The sequence below is a fragment of the Drosophila eugracilis genome, unplaced genomic scaffold (assembly GCF_018153835.1).
Source record: "Drosophila eugracilis isolate 14026-0451.02 unplaced genomic scaffold, ASM1815383v1 contig_117, whole genome shotgun sequence".
NCBI lineage: Eukaryota > Metazoa > Arthropoda > Insecta > Diptera > Drosophilidae > Drosophila > Drosophila eugracilis.
In genome coordinates, this window is record NW_024571951.1 from 1 (window position 1) to 15,359 (window position 15,359).

Genomic DNA, 15,359 nt, shown 5'->3' on the forward strand with positions numbered 1-15,359 from the left:
GGGACAGGCGTGTGTCTCGGATCCCTCCGAACTTATTTTACGTGGCGTGTTCCACACTGAAGGGATTACAACCACGGCACTCGAATATGCCTAGATTTAGGCATATAGTGCACGGGCGCGGATGGTACGCCGGCCAGCGCCCCAGACTGGAAGCTATAGCTATGTACATAGCGACCACCCTGGTACCTGTCGAGTATGTGCTTTGTTTGTGTCGGGCAACATACTCCCTCCGGAGGGAGGCGAGGTGTATCTATCACCTCTGCTGCTCTATGGGTCACAGCACCCGAGTTGTATAACGCAACTCCACGTCGAATCTGAAGATTCTACCCGCGATGTAGGTATCAACCACAGCCACCACGATACTCCCACTAGGGGGCCAACCTCATTTGGTAGTGCTTGGAGCACTACCAACCCGTGGTACCGAAGTTTGTGGGCTCGGTGACCCACCCCTTTAGCTCCGACAAGCTCGGATGGGGGGCCCTGCCATGTTAGTCGCCTCTTACGACAAACTATGGGGAAAAAAAGGAGTAATTTTACCCCCCAACCAAAAAAAAAAAAAAGACAGTAGGAATCTCGTTAATCCATTCATGCGCGTCACTAATTAGATGACGAGGCATTTGGCTACCTTAAGAGAGTCATAGTTACTCCCGCCGTTGACCCGCGCTTACTTGAATTTCTTCACTTTGACATTCAGAGCACTGGGCAGAAATCACATTGTGTCAACACCCGCTAGGGCCATCACAATGCTTTGTTTTAATTAGACAGTCGGATTCCCCAAGTCCGTGCCAGTTCTGAATTGATTGTTAATTGATAATCGTTATAATTAATAAGAACTAATTGGTTTAACCCAACTAGTATTCTTAAAAATTTTAGCAAGAAAGTTCCACAATTGGCTACGTAACTAAACTATCCGGGGAACAAGTAACTACCATAAATGATAGAAACTCTATTTACCCAGAACGAGCACATAAACCATGTTATTGTTTCCCAATCAAGCCCGACTATCTCAATCTTCAGAGCCAATCCTTATCCCGAAGTTACGGATCTAATTTGCCGACTTCCCTTACCTACATTATTCTATCGACTAGAGACTCTTCACCTTGGAGACCAGCTGCGGATATTGGTACGGCCTGTTGAGAAGTTTGCGTGTCCCCACCATAAATTTTCAAGGTCCGAGGAGAAAATATCGACACAACAGTATATGTCATGCTCTTCTAGCCCATCTACCATATCTCTCTGCGAAAGACTTCCATGGTAGTACGGCTATAAAACAGAAAAGAAAACTCTTCCGATATCTCTCGACGGCTTCTTTATGGTCGTTCCTGTTGCCAGGATGAGCACGAGGCCCATATTTAATAACAAACGGATACTCAACAGGTTACGGAATTGGAACCGTATTCCCTTTCGTTCAAAATTATTCAAGTATATTATTTCCAGCTTTTATTTGTATATTTCAGTTTTTACTTGAAAATTTTCGGCTTTCGCCTTGAACTTAGGACCGACTAACTCGTGATCAACCACTGTTCACACGAAACCCTTCTCCACTTCAGTCCTCCAAGGTCTCATTCGATTATTTGCTACTACCACCAAGATCTGTACCAATGGCAGCTCCATGCAGGCTTACGCCAAACACTTCTACGCATACCATTGTACCTTCCTACTCACTAAAGTTTCAAAATTTATATTACAAGTAATATAAATCATCTACTTTAGCGGTAATGTATAGGTATACAACTTAAGCGCCATCCATTTTAAGGGCTAGTTGCTTCGGCAGGTGAGTTGTTACACACTCCTTAGCGGATTTCGACTTCCATGATCACCGTCCTGCTGTTTTAAGCAACCAACGCCTTTCATGGTATCTGCATGAGTTGTTAATTTGGGCACCGTAACATTACGTTTGGTTCATCCCACAGCGCCAGTTCTGCTTACCAAAAGTGGCCCACTGGGCACATTATATCATAACCTTAAACTTCATATCAAGAAAGTTAAGGTTCTTACCCATTTAAAGTTTGAGAATAGGTTAAGATCGTTTCGACCCTAAGGCCTCTAATCATTCGCTTTACCAGATAAGATTATTTTATATAATATTAAAATGCACCAGCTATCCTGAGGGAAACTTCGGAAGGAACCAGCTACTAGATGGTTCGATTGGTCTTTCGCCCCTATACTCAATTCTGACAATCGATTTGCACGTCAGAACTGTTTCGGTCTTCCATCAGGGTTTCCCCTGACTTCAACCTGATCAAGTATAGTTCACCATCTTTCGGGTCACAGCATATATGCTCAAGGTACGTTCCAGTTAGAGGCATATATGATATAAATATCATTATACATAACTATATAGAACGCCCCGGGATTGTGTTAATTAACTATAAATAGTTAAAAAACTAATCCCATTATAAAGCCAAGTTAATTACGCTATTAGGTTTATATCCCAATAACTTGCACATATGTTAGACTCCTTGGTCCGTGTTTCAAGACGGGTCCCGAAGGTATCCTGAATCTTTCGCATTGTTAATCATACAAGTGCATATAATAAACACAAAAATCAATGATAATTATGCCATTATATAATTCCGAAAAATTAACGCACTGTATTCATATAAATCTATCAGCACTTTATCAAATTAATAACATTTATTCTGTGTTAAAATGCAAGCAATTTAATTGGAATAAACTATAAGTTATATTTTATGATAAATTTTGTATGCTAATAGATTACAATGTCCTTATATGGAAAAAATGCACACTATTATCATAATATTGTTTAAATATTACAATTATAATGATGAATTTTCCATAACGGATATTCAGGTTCATCGGGCTTAACCTCTAAGCAGTTTCACGTACTATTTAACTCTCTATTCAGAGTTCTTTTCAACTTTCCCTCACGGTACTTGTTTACTATCGGTCTCATGGTTATATTTAGTTTTAGATGGAGTTTACCACCCACTTAGTGCTGCACTATCAAGCAACACGACTCTTTGGAAACATCATCTAGTAATCATTAACGTTATACGGGCCTGGCACCCTCTATGGGTAAATGGCCTCATTTAAGAAGGGGACTTAAATCATTAATTTCTCATACTAGAATATTGACGCTCCATACACTGCATCTCACATTTGCCATATAGACAAAGTGACTTAGTGCTGAACTGATTTCTTTTCGCTCGCCGCTACTAAGAAAATCCTTGTTAGTTTCTTTTCCTCCCCTAATTAATATGCTTAAATTCAGGGGGTAGTCCCATATGAGTTGAGGTTGTATATAACATTTTTAATGCAATTAATTCTTTTATATATATAATGATAAAAACATTTTAATAAATTCGTTTACAATTATATTTCCATTTTTATATGCTATTTTAAACGAATCAACGAAGAACAATAACATTTCCATTTGCTTTCAATTTTCATATCATTAATATGAGACAATTCTAGATAAATTTTTATGCTAGACATTTCTCAGTATTATTTGACTGAAATCGAAAATATTTCTCTTCGTTTTTTCACATTCAAATAAATAACAAATGCGAGATAATGTTTTTTCATACATTTTTTAATATTATGAATAAAATAATTTAATTATTTGTATCCAATAATATACCATACGCTTATAAAATCTGATTTCAAATTTTATAAACAACTTAATTAGCATAGTCTTACAACCCTCAACCATATGTAGTCCAAGCAGCACTATAAAATTAATTAAAGTACTATAACAGCATGGACTGCGATATGCGTTCAAAATGTCGATGTTCATGTGTCCTGCAGTTCACACGATGACGCACAGTTTGCTGCGTTCTTCATCGACCCATGAGCCGAGTGATCCACCGCTTAGAGTTTTAATATTTGGTTTTTTAATTTTGTCATTTATGTTTTTATTGAAAGAAATTAAAAATACACCATTTTACTGGCATATATCAATTCCTTCAATAAATATGTTTTTATACCTAAAATAAATGTTGCGAAATGTCTTAGTTTTATATAAGCAATGTATATCAAGTGATTTACGGGCAATTTACGGTATGAATACTTTTTAAGCGATATACATTGGGATTTATATAAAACATTAACCTGAAGAATACCAGGTACAACATTGTATATTTTAGGTTGTTGCATAATCCAACGTATGCTCATAGCTGAGATGAACAATACATATTCGCAACGCGTGTTATATTATGGTCCATATACACACATGATAAATATTATTTAAAAATGCATTTGCATTTTGACTTTGTGCCTCTTATAATAAAGTCTTTCTCCTCCTCCATCCACACTCCATAAAATACATATAATTAAGGAAAAGCCATTATATGTTCATTTGTGTTGATATATATATAATGATGACCGCCACTACACCATCATTTTTTGAATTTCATGAATTCTTTTTTGTTATTTATTTTGGCAAATTGTTTTTATTTGAATTATAAATAAATATAATACAAATTTTTTGTTAACGGTAAGGATATTATACAATAATGATCCTTCCGCAGGTTCACCTACGGAAACCTTGTTACGACTTTTACTTCCTCTAAATAATCAAGTTCGGTCAACTTTTGCGAAACAACCGTAACACACAAGGCGTCACAGTGATCACGTCCGGAGACCTCACTAAATAATTCAATCGGTAGTAGCGACGGGCGGTGTGTACAAAGGGCAGGGACGTAATCAATGCGAGTTAATGACTCACACTTACTGGGAATTCCAAGTTCATGTGAACAGTTTCAGTTCACAATCCCAAGCATGAAAGTGGTTCAGCGGTTTACCCGGACCTCTCGGTCTAGGAAATACACGTTGATACTTTCATTGTAGCGCGCGTGCAGCCCAGGACATCTAAGGGCATCACAGACCTGTTATTGCTCAATCTCATTATTGCTAGACGCAATTTGTCCATTTAAGAAGCTAGTGTCCTTATAATGGGACAAACCAACAGGTACGGCTCCACTTATATAAACACATTCAAACACAATAAACATTTTACTGCCACCGTGAATGAAGGCTATATAAGCTTCAGCACCATAATCCTGAAGATATCTATTTAATATATTTGAGTCTCGTTCGTTATCGGAATTAACCAGACAAATCACTCCACGAACTAAGAACGGCCATGCACCACCACCCATAGATTCGAGAAAGAGCTATCAATCTGTCTTACACACTTATGTTCGGACCTGGTAAGTTTTCCCGTGTTGAGTCAAATTAAGCCGCAGGCTCCACTCCTGGTGGTGCCCTTCCGTCAATTCCTTTAAGTTTCAGCTTTGCAACCATACTTCCCCGGAGCCCAAAAGCTTTGGTTTCCCGGGAAGCGACTGAGAGAGCCATAAAAGTAGCTACACCCAATTGCTAGCTGGCATCGTTTATGGTTAGAACTAGGGCGGTATCTGATCGCCTTCGAACCTCTAACTTTCGTTCTTGATTAATGAAAACATCTTTGGCAAATGCTTTCGCTTAAGTTAGTCTTACGACGGTCCAAGAATTTCACCTCTCGCGTCGTAATACTAATGCCCCCAAACTGCTTCTATTAATCATTACCTCTTGATCTGAAAACCAATGAAAGCAGAACAGAGGTCTTATTTCATTATCCCATGCACAGAATATTCAGGCATTTGAAGCCTGCTTTAAGCACTCTAATTTGTTCAAAGTAATTGTACCGGCCCACAATAACACTCGTTTAAGAGCACTAATGCAGGTTTTTAAATAGGAGGAACATATGAAAAAATACAAGTATCTCAACACATATAAGAACTCCACCGGTAATACGCTTACATACATAAAGGTATAGTACTAACCACAATTGTAAGTTGTACTACCCGTATGAAGCACAAGTTCAACTACGAACGTTTTAACCGCAACAACTTTAATATACGCTATTGGAGCTGGAATTACCGCGGCTGCTGGCACCAGACTTGCCCTCCAATTGGTCCTTGTTAAAGGATTTAAAGTGTACTCATTCCAATTACAGGGCCTCGGATATGAGTCCTGTATTGTTATTTTTCGTCACTACCTCCCCGAGCTGGGAGTGGGTAATTTACGCGCCTGCTGCCTTCCTTAGATGTGGTAGCCGTTTCTCAGGCTCCCTCTCCGGAATCGAACCCTGATTCCCCGTTACCCGTTGCAACCATGGTAGTCCTAGATACTACCATCAAAAGTTGATAGGGCAGACATTTGAAAGATCTGTCGTCGGTACATGACCATACGATCTGCATGTTATCTAGAGTTCAACCAATATAACGATCTTGCGATCGCTTGGTTTTAGCCTAATAAAAGCACATGTCCCATAAGGTTCATGTTTTAATTGCATGTATTAGCTCTAGAATTACCACAGTTATCCAAGTAACTGTTAACGATCTAAGGAACCATAACTGATATAATGAGCCTTTTGCGGTTTCACTTTTAATTCGTGTGTACTTAGACATGCATGGCTTAATCTTTGAGACAAGCATATAACTACTGGCAGGATCAACCAGAATAATGTTTTTAATCATATTTCATTTTCATATTTTTGAATAGAAATTTGTATTTCTCTTGTAGAAATAATTTATTTATTTCTTATATTCGAATACGGCCACTTATTAAAGCCATCGTATTTGTTTTTTTTGTTCTCCAGTTTTATTATCGATTGAAATAGTTTTCAATACAATAATATATATTTCCATTATATATTTTATAAATACCATATACATAATTTCATTCTAAAATATCATTTTATTTCAACATACAATATTATTGTATCCACACATGTTTAATTTTTGTTTAATCAATATAAATATTGAATTAAATCATTTGCATTTTGATGATAAATTTAAAATTTATCTTTTTCATATAAACTTTCGAGTAATATATAATATAAAACCGAACGCTTATATAAAAATATATTTTTACAATTCCTTTGATCTCGCTGAACCACATAATACCGAAAACGATATTCTACGATCCAATTGTTAGGTAAATATATAGTATATCAATCAAGTTACAGTATATACCACCTTTCTGTTGAAAATTAACGATAATAATTGGAAACGAATTGTAGTTATATAGTAATATATAACACCTTGGCCTTTGTTTCAACGATATTATCTAAGGGCAATAAATATTAACCGCGTAGCCAAGTTCAATATTCTAAGAGAAAATTGTAACAAATTTATACGGATAATATTATTATTATAAATTTCCTTTTTATAATATTGACAAAATTTATATATATAATGTAAATTTTGATCAATACTGGATGGCCAACAACTGACCATCATATAGTAGTTTTTGGACACGCTGTCCTGAAAATGGGTATTTTTCATTCTTTTTGGCACCCAAGATGTATATACTCTCTTATATTATAAAGAAAGTTTTAATAGTGTCTCATATACATATTGAACCTATAAGTCATATTAATATAACTTATTAGATTTATATGTATAATATTCAATTTCTTATTATTATTGACATAACATAAGTTTTGGTCAATATATCTGGTCGGCAACCACTGCCTACCTATATATGTTTTTGGACACGCCTTCAGTGAAAACGTCATTTTTCATACCAAGGTTTCATCATATTATGGATTTTTCTATTTTTTCCATATAATATAATTATATTTTTATATTATTTCATATAAATATTGTATTTATAAGTTATATCAATATATAACTTATTATATTTATATGTATAATACATAATTTCTTATTATAATTGACATAACATAAGTTTTGGTCAATATATCTGGTCGGCAACCACTGCCTACCTATATATGTTTTTGGACACGCCTTCAGTGAAAACGTCATTTTTCATACTAAGGTTTCATCATATTATGGATTTTTCTATTTTTTCCATATAATATATATATTTTTTTATATTATTTCATATAAATATTGTATTTATAAGTTATATCAATATATAACTTATTATATTTATATGTATAATACATAATTTCTTATTATAATTGACATAACATAAGTTTTGGTCAATATATCTGGTCGGCAACCACTGCCTACCTATATATGTTTTTGGACACGCCTTCAGTGAAAACGTCATTTTTCATACTAAGGTTTCATCATATTATGGATTTTTCTATTTTTTCCATATAATATATATATTTTTTTATATTATTTCATATAAATATTGTATTTATAAGTTATATCAATATATAACTTATTATATTTATATGTATAATACATAATTTCTTATTATAATTGACATAACATAAGTTTTGGTCAATATATCTGGTCGGCAACCACTGCCTACCTATATATGTTTTTGGACACGCCTTCAGTGAAAACGTCATTTTTCATACTAAGGTTTCATCATATTATGGATTTTTCTATTTTTTCCATATAATATATATATTTTTTTATATTATTTCATATAAATATTGTATTTATAAGTTATATCAATATATAACTTATTATATTTATATGTATAATACATAATTTCTTATTATTATTGACTTAACATAAGTTTTGGTCAATATATCTGGTCGGCAACCACTGCCTACCTATATATGTTTTTGGACACGACTTCAGTAAAAACGTCATTTTTCATACTAAGGTTTCATCATATTATGGATTTTTCTATATTTTCCATATAATATAGATATATTTTCTTATTATTTCATATAAATATTGTATTTATAAGTTATATCAATATATAACTTATCATATTTATATGTATAATACATAATTTCTTATTATTATTGACATAACATAAGTTTTGGTCAATATATCTGGTCGGCAACCACTGCCTACCTATATATGTTTTTGGACACGCCTTCAGTGAAAACGTCATTTTTCATACTAAGGTTTCATCATATTATGGATTTTTCTATTTTTTCCATATAATGTATATATTTTTTTGTATTATTTCCATATAAGTATTGTATTTATAAGTTATATCAATATATAACTTATTATATTTATATGTATTATACATAATTTCTTAATATTTTTGACATAACATAAATTTTGGTCAATATATCTGGTCGGCAACCACTTCCTACCACATAATATAAATATAGATATATTTTCTTATTATTTCATATAAATATTGTATATATAAGTCATATCAATATATAAATTATTATATATTTATATGAATAATGTTAAATATCTTATTATTTTCCTATATAATATAGAAATATTGTATAGGTTTTTCTTATATATATATATAAATATATTATATATATAATATATAATAATTATAGGTACACACGCACATGTGTGAAAACCTTCTTAATAATCCATTCATTTATTATTATACCAAGTCAATCCATCGTTATTTAAGAATTTTACAGATATCATATTAAGATAATTTAGTTACTTTATGATACGAATTATTGTACTTGTATAATTTCTTTATTTATATAGAAGTTTTTTTATTATGGCGTCACTAATAATATGACGTTTCATTTGGCTACCATTATGGGGACTATTGGACACCTATAGATTCCCATATTATTAACTTAGTCTCTTTATGAGACTTGTACTTGTATAATTTCTTTCTTTATATAGAAATGTTTTTATTACGGCGTCACTAATAAAATGACGTTTCATTTGGCTACCATTATGGGGACTATTGGACACCTATAGATTCCCATATTATTAACTTAGTCTCTTTATGAGACTTGTACTTGTATAATTTCTTTCTTTATATAGAAGTGTTTTTATTACGGCGTCACTAATAAAATGACGTTTCAGTTGGCTACCATTATGGGGACTATTGGACACCTATAGATTCCCATATTATTAACTTAGTCTCTTTATGAGACTTGTACTTGTATAATTTCTTTCTTTATATAGAAGTGTTTTTATTACGGCGTCACTAATAATATGACGTTTCATTTGGCTACCATTATGGGGACTATTGGACACCTATAGACTCCCATATTATTAACTTAGTCTCTTTATGAGACTTGTACTTGTATAATTTCTTTATTTATATAGAAGTGCTTTTATTACGGCGTCACTAATAAGATGACGTTTCATTTGGCTACCATTATGGGGACTATTGGACACCTATAGACTCCCATATTATTAACTTAGTCTCTTTATGAGACTTGAACTTGTATAATTTCTTTATTTATGTAGAAGTGCTTTTATTACGGCGTCACTAATAAGATGACGTTTCATTTGGCTACCATTATGGGGACTATTGGACACCTATAGACTCCCATATTATTAACTTAGTCTCTTTATGAGACTTGTACTTGTATAATTTCTTTATTTATATAGAAGTGCTTTTATTACGGCGTCACTAATAAGATGACGTTTCATTTGGCTACCATTATGGGGACTATTGGACACCTATAGATTCCCATATTATTAACTTAGTCTCTTTATGAGACTTGTACTTGTATAATTTCTTTATTTATGTAGAAGTGGTTTTATTACGGCGTCACTAATAAGATGACGTTTCATTTGGCTACCATTATGGGGACTATTGGACACCTATAGATTCCCATATTATTAACTTAGTCTCTTTATGAGACTTGTACTTGTATAATTTCTTTATTTATGTAGAAGTGGTTTTATTACGGCGTCACTAATAAGATGACGTTTCATTTGGCTACCATTATGGGGACTATTGGACACATATAGACTCCCATATTATTAACTTAGTCTCTTTATGAGACTTGTACTTGTTTAATTTTTTTTTTATATATCTCTCTTTATATACATCTCTTATTAGATAATGAACCTTCATTTCGCTGCCTTCATCAAAATGGGAACTATTGGACACTTATAGACTCCCATTGTAGCCAATGAAGGCAAGCTGGTTACTTATAAATTATATATACTTTAAAATATTCTTTATTATCGTAATAATTAAAAATATATCAAAAATATATATAATTTATATGTACCCTTTTATACATGTATATACATAAACATTTTGTTATAGCATTAATATATATTAAATAATATATAATAATATTATAAGCCAATGTCAATATATACATATATTTTTTAAATAGATGATATAGATAGAAATCCATCCATCCATATCATCTAATCGAATCATCAAGCAAAGGATAAGCTTCAGTGGATCGCAGTATGGCAGCTGCTCAACCACTTACAACACCTTGCCTGTTACAAAAGTCGTTTACAATTGATTCTAGGCTTTGTCATTGTATTAAATAATGTTTTTATATGTAACTAGCGCGGCATCAGGTGATCGAAGATCCTCCCAATTTACTATGTTACAAATTACATTGGCATCACATCCATTGTCGTTTATAAAGTAAATTATAAACTTTAAATGGTTTAGAAGCCATACAATGCAAATTGCCCCTTATTTATCATTGCAGTCCAGCACGGATACGACCTTAGAGGCGTTCAGGCATAATCCAACGGACGTAGCGTCATACCACTGTTCGCTCGAACAAGTATTGTGCCATTGGTCCGTACCTGCGGTTCCTCTCGTACTACGCAGGAATGCTGTCGCAACAACGTTTTGTCATTAGTAGGGTAAAACTAACCTGTCTCACGACGGTCTAAACCCAGCTCACGTTCCCTTGCATGGGTGAACAATCCAACGCTTGGTGAATTTTGCTTCACAATGATAGGAAGAGCCGACATCGAAGGATCAAAAAGCGACGTCGCTATGAACGCTTGGCCGCCACAAGCCAGTTATCCCTATGGTAACTTTTCTGACACCTCTTGTTAAAAACTCTTTAAACCAAAAGGATCGATAGGCCGAGCTTTTGCTGTCCCTGTGTGTACTGAACACCGAGATCAAGTCAGCATTTGCCCTTTTGCTCTATGTGTGGTTTCTGTCCGCACTGAGCTGGCCTTGGGACACCTCCGTTATTATTTGAGAGATGTACCGCCCCAGTCAAACTCCCTACCTGGCAATGTCCTTGAATTGGATCATACCTGAGTAATTGGAGTTATACCAAATTTTCAAATCAAAAATACATAAATGCACCGTTTTATTAAAGAATTTGTTTGCAATTATATAACAAACTCGTGATACTTTGATCAAGAAGCTTGCATCAAAACCCAATACCATAAGACATAATAAATATATCCGTATAATGGCTAGGAAATGATACACGTTCCATTTAATCAAGTAAGTAAGGAAACAATAAGAGTAGTGGTATTTCATTGGCGATACCAAACCGAGGTCTAATATCTCCCACTTATTCTACACCTCTTATGTCTCCTTACACTGCCAGATTAGAGTCAAGCTCAAAAGGGTCTTCTTTCCCCGCTAATTATTCCAAGCCCGTTCCCTTGGCTGTGGTTTCGCTAGATAGTAGATAGGGACAGGCGTGTGTCTCGGATCCCTCCGAACTTATTTTACGTGGCGTGTTCCACACTGAAGGGATTACAACCACGGCACTCGAATATGCCTAGATTTAGGCATATAGTGCACGGGCGCGGATGGTACGCCGGCCAGCGCCCCAGACTGGAAGCTATAGCTATGTACATAGCGACCACCCTGGTACCTGTCGAGTATGTGCTTTGTTTGTGTCGGGCAACATACTCCCTCCGGAGGGAGGCGAGGTGTATCTATCACCTCTGCTGCTCTATGGGTCACAGCACCCGAGTTGTATAACGCAACTCCACGTCGAATCTGAAGATTCTACCCGCGATGTAGGTATCAACCACAGCCACCACGATACTCCCACTAGGGGGCCAACCTCATTTGGTAGTGCTTGGAGCACTACCAACCCGTGGTACCGAAGTTTGTGGGCTCGGTGACCCACCCCTTTAGCTCCGACAAGCTCGGATGGGGGGGCCCTGCCATGTTAGTCGCCTCTTACGACAAGCTATGGCGAACTGAGGCAGTATTCTACGCCGCTAACCACACGGCAAGGGATATGGACCCTAACGGCCCCTTCTTCTCCGAAACACCTCCTCAGCAAACTCTGCGAGTCTCCTGGTCCTGTCGCTGCTCTCCAGAATCCTTCCAAATGTCCAGCTTCCGCCAACGTGCTGCAAACCGAGTCCATCGAGGTCTCGCAAGTCTGCATAGAGGGGGCAAGCACATAAGATATGCTCCCAGTCCTCGTTTGGATCGCCACATGAACATGCGGGGGAATCACTGAGGCCTCTTCTATGCAGAAATGCATTGAACGACCCATGCCCTGTCATCAGGAATCCTGCGCGCATCGAAAATCCAAAATTCGGATTCCGATAGACGAACCCTGCATCTGGGATGAACTTGTGAGTCACCCGACCGAGTGAGTCACCATCATCCCATCTGCTCTGCCAGTCCGACAGGAGGCATCCGTCTATCCGCGCAATTCGTTGTGTCCAGCTAAGACCTGAGATGTCTTCGCCATAGAGCCAGTCGTTCTCCTCCAGCGGGTATCCACGCTTCAACTTGTACTTGACTGCCATTCCCATAGCAGCCAAGTCAAGAGGCGGGGCTCCAGCAAGCACCTGCAGTGCCAGGGTTGACACTGTACGGCATACCGGGAGGCATCCTAAGAGGATAAGCCTCTGGCAGGCAAGAAGTCGCCTCCTGGCCACAACTTGTCTCGTCGTCACGACATACCATACCGAGGCACCAAATAGTGCACAAGGCACCATGAGTCCGGCATAGATAGTACGCCTGGCCCGAGGACTGAATCCCCAGTCAGCTCGTAGCACACGCGACAATGCTCCGACAACTCCGGTCATTCGCTGACGCAGCGATGCGATGTGCATGAAAAAATTCATGCGCTCGCTGACCGTGATGCCAAGATACCGGCAGCTGCGAACATATGGGAGATTTGCTCCTGCAGATCTCACCAACGGGGGACGCGCGAGGGCACCCTTCAGCAGCATAGTTACCGTCTTGCTGGTGGAAACGGTTACACCGATTTCCGTACCCCACGTTTCAACGATGGACATCAGTTGCGCTCCTTTGTCCTCCAGCACGGCTCGGGAGTTGCCTTCGACAAGAAGAAGCAGGTCATCCGCATACGCGCTGAATGCGCAGTATGACTGGAGGCGTCGGAGCAGAACATCCATCAGCAGATCCCAAATAAAAGGGCCACTGATAGATCCCTGCGGGCAACCTCTAGTTACCGGAACGTTCACAGTTCCGGAACTGCTTCGGATCTCTGCTCTTCTGTCTGAGAAGAAGCTCTGCCACAAGCTCAACTCTCGGCATCCCAAGTCGGCGAGCCGGCGCAGTGCAGCACTCCACTCGACGTTGTCAAACGCTCCCTTGAAATCCACGAAGATCCCGAGCACGTATCGCGCCGGGCTGGCGGCGACACTGCTCTTCACGTGCCTCCAAGCGTCATCCACACATCGTCCTTGGCGAAATCCGAACTGCCATCTGCATCCTTCCGGAAGAACTTCTCTCACACGATCCACCATGATGGCCTCAAGCACCTTGCCAAAAACTGGCAGCAGGCAAATCCCACGGTACGACGAGGGTTCGCACCTATCCTTGTCGGGCCCCTTGAGTAGCGCCACTACACGTGGGCACTTCCACTCTCGGGGGAAGTAACCCGACTGGATGCAACGGGAATAAAGCGCCGTCAGATGCTGAGGTATGGCGCGCCACACTGCTTTGCAGATAGTGCCGTTGATGCCGTCCATGCCAGGAGAGCGTCTGCTCTTCAACCTGGCGACACAAGCATCAACCTCTCCTTCCTCGAGAGACGGTGGGACCTCCTCCGCTCCGGCAATCGGTGCATTCGACTCCGCAACTGGGAAAAAGTTACGGAGGAGCACACGCGCACAGTCACTCCAATCAGTGACCAGCTCGCCATCAACGCGGAGGCACCCAATCTCCGTGCACTTCCTACGCCCTCGGCAGATCTTGTAGACGCCCCCCCAGGGATCGTGTGCATTCTCTCCCACGAAGCGCTTCCAACTATCCTCCTTCGCCTCAAGGATGAGCTTCTTGTAACCGGCTGAGGCTTGCCTCAGCGCGACCACAAGAAGCTCAGCCGCATCACCGTCACCTCGACGGTTTGCGCTTTGAAGCTGTCGACGAAGTCTCCGTACTTCGCGCCTCTGCGCATTCAGGCTGGCGGTCCACCAGCCTGGTCTCCTCCTCCTGGGCGATCTCGGCATCCTCCTACCCAACGCGAGGTCACATACATCGTGTACCATATCGCGCAGGGTCGAGACTTGCTGGTCCAACGGCAACTGTGAGAAGTCTTCCGGAATATCGGCTGACCGACTTACCATCTCCTGTTCGAACAATTGCCAGCGAGCATTGGAGATGTTCCAGGACGGCACAGGAGCTAGGCTCTCAACTGTGCGCGTGGTCACTGGTGTTGCCACAACACTGATCATGTTGTGGTCACTCAACTCCCACTCGTCCACTCTCCACTCAAATGTGGCCCACACTGATGCTGCATCGTTGGCAATTGTCACGTCGATATCACTACGTGCACGGTAGGTATCGAACGTGAACAC

The 15,359-nt window shown here is 38.4% G+C and overlaps 2 non-coding genes and 1 pseudogene across 2 annotated transcripts; all 3 read right to left on the minus strand.

The window, feature by feature from the left end:
- Positions 1 to 460: 460 nt before the first annotated feature.
- Positions 461 to 3,262, minus strand: LOC121529905 (annotated as a pseudogene).
- A 400-nt stretch (positions 3,263 to 3,662) lies between these two features.
- Positions 3,663 to 3,842, minus strand: LOC121529901. Its single transcript, XR_005993676.1, has one exon. It is a non-coding gene; the product is annotated as a 5.8S ribosomal RNA (ribosomal RNA).
- A 634-nt stretch (positions 3,843 to 4,476) lies between these two features.
- Positions 4,477 to 6,470, minus strand: LOC121529909. Its single transcript, XR_005993682.1, has one exon. It is a non-coding gene; the product is annotated as a small subunit ribosomal RNA (ribosomal RNA).
- Positions 6,471 to 15,359: the final 8,889 nt, after the last annotated feature.